Raw genomic sequence first — 3,002 nt, 5'->3', positions numbered from 1 at the left:
GGGGGTGACGTCGTTGGTGAGTGCCCGGGGCTGAGTCGTGAGTCGGGAGTGAGGGCGCACGGTCGGTCTGTCGGTCGGTCGGTTTGTTTGGTCGGGCAGGGTAAGGAAATGAGACGCTCACATTTCTATTTTCGCCTGCCGCGGTTGGAAGTGACGTTTATAGCACGTTCGCCGGCGTCCTGATCTGGTAAGTGGAAGATTCTGTCTTTGACTTGTGTTTGATTTTTTGGAGGGTTATTTTTAAACAACTACAAAGCAAAATCAGCGTGAGACCTATGTACACAGACAGACACACACAGACACACGCACGCGTGCACACCCATACACATACACGCACACACACCACACACACACACACACATACACACACACGCGCGTGTGCACACACTCATACTCACACACACATACAAATATACACACACTACACACATATACACACATAAACACACACACACACACACACACTCTCTCTCTCTCTCTCTCTCTCTCTCTCTCTCTCTCTCTCTCTCTTTCTCTCTCTCTCTCTCGCGTGCGGTTTAACTCACATCAGAAAACGCGTGGGTGGCTGGCAGGTGCTCTGCTGTGACTTACTCTTCCCTTCCTATCAAACATCTGTCCTCGTCCTTACCTGTCTCCCCCTTTTTCTTCTTTTCAGATGAATGGCGGCTCTGTGCGATACTCTCTTGTAAAACCTTTAATCTTCGGAACTAATAATATGACCTAATTGTGTTGCAAGTGCCGTAAAACGTTTATTAAAACAACAACAACAACAACAACAACAACAACAACAACAACAACAACAACAACAACAACAACAACAACAAACCGTTTTACTAAAACTGAAAAGTGAAACCTTCCAGACCGCGACCACCCTCCCATGTTTTTAAAGATTTCTGAAGCGAGTTCGGTTCCCAAGAGGGGAAAGTTATTCCGTGATTGAGTGTCAACATCCTTGTTGTGGGCTGCTGTATCTCACACGTATCTATTATGTATTTGGCAACTTGGAAACACATGTGTCACTTTTCCCATAAAACTACGACAGCAACAGAGTTGAAAGTTGACAAGTACCTGCGAAAAGATAGATAGGTCCCCATGACGGAGCCCAATTCATTGTTTATTCATTTCCTGAATTTAAAAAAATGTATTTGACAAGAAGTTCTCGTCCTTCTTTGGTCTTTGTGATTATTCTACTGAGAAACGAAACAAATCTGCGTAGAGTTGTCCTTCACAGCGGAAGTGCCGAAAGTGATATTTCGCGAGGCGCTTTTTGTTTTGAGGGTAGATCTATAAAATTAGACCTGTTTTTTTTGCGTCTCTCAAAATTTATTGCTCCATTCCAGCAGAGTGTAAATATAGTAGGCCAATGACTTTCAGTTGATGTTAATGCGCCGATCATTCCTTTCATGGAAAGCGGGCCCAGCTAGTTATATTCTATCTCAGTGTTAGTGGACCAAGGAGATTATCCTTGTAGTGGACCCTGACCAGCAAGACCAAGAGAACATACCACCTAAATGATTTCCACTGTGTCGCTGAGAGCGTAAAAACATTTGACCTTATACAGTTGCGAGTGCCGTAAAACACTTACAAAAAAGGGCGTAAACACGCAATCAGGTAAAAAACATTTCTGTTCAGTGAATATTTTTTCAACTGTGTTCAAATTCGGCTGGTGCTCTGGTGTGGTTTTGGTCCTTCTTTTCTATCAAACATCGATCGTCCTTCTCTCTCCTCCTTCTCTTTTGTGTATCTTACTCTCTTGAAACACGTCTATTCTTCGGCACTTATATTATGACCTTAATGTGATGCAAGTGCCGTAAACCTATTTCTTGGGTATACTCTTTCCCCGCTATCGTAACGTATTTCATCATTATGTGGCCCTATTTTAGGTAGCAGACAAAGTTTTCTTTACTGTCTGCATGCCATGTTACAGTTTCCGATAATATCATTATATAAATAGGCCTCTCGTTATTACTGCTGGTCACGGAGCGAGATGTTGGATGGCGTCACAGGAAGGCAGGCCCTACTTCTTTCCTATCCTCTATATCACCACGTTGATCCTCTATCTTCATTTTTTTTCTCCGCTACTGCAGTAGATAGATGTGGGTGGCCGGTCGTTATCGAACCAGCGTGTTTCTCTCGGACATAATTACACTTGCAGACATTGAGGGCTGTTCCCCCCCCCCTCCCCCCAGTTTTTGATTTTTGAATTTCTGCTTGGTCTTGTTGAGCAGGCTCTTCAGACTGTTTGTGTCTACACTAGGCTAGCGATATGTTTGTTTAATCTACACTCCCTGCAAGTTTGCTTAATCTTTAATATACACTTCCGGCACGTTTTGTTTTACCGGCTGGTTGGAATCTTCCTTGAACAATTAGATGTACTTCTACTGTGATCAGCAGCCTCGGTGGTTGACCTTTTGTGGCTTTGTTCTAACTTCAAGATTCTGGGTGCATACTCGTAGATCTACTTGTATTTGAGAAGACTTGTTGTTGCACTTTGAACGGGTCGGAATGCGTGAAGCGTAGTGTGTAAGTTGTCCAATTTGGGAAATCCTATTTCGCTGCAAAGCCCTGGAGACACACGGCTATCCCGAAAAATGCTGTTTGGAGAAAATCGAAGGTAAAGTTTCTGCCCCTTGCTCAGTTTCTTTAAAAGACAAGGAGAGTTTTTTCTATAACCAAACACATATACCCACCAATGAAACCAAACTTCTTCTATAGGTAGGGCAAAGCCCACTTTTGGTGTAGGTCAAGATTTCTGGAAACCCCCGAAATTTGTGTTAGCCCGCTTGTCCTTAAAAGCGACCATATAAGTGACCTTTGTTATTATCATTATAACTGTGGGTCCGATGTGTGTTCCTGATCATGTGTTGTTTGCTGAGGTTGTTGTTGTTGTGTTTTTTTTTAATGGTTTCGCGCCATACTGGCTCCGACCTGTGAAAGGAGAGGGGATTTCCTCGAGACTGCGTGTCCTGGTCACTCGTCTGATGACGCCCTGTTTTGGGTAC

This window comes from Aplysia californica, unplaced genomic scaffold (genome assembly GCF_000002075.1).
Source record: "Aplysia californica isolate F4 #8 unplaced genomic scaffold, AplCal3.0 scaffold00156, whole genome shotgun sequence".
Classification (NCBI taxonomy): Eukaryota; Metazoa; Mollusca; class Gastropoda; order Aplysiida; family Aplysiidae; genus Aplysia; species Aplysia californica.
This window is presented reverse-complemented; position numbering follows the sequence as displayed.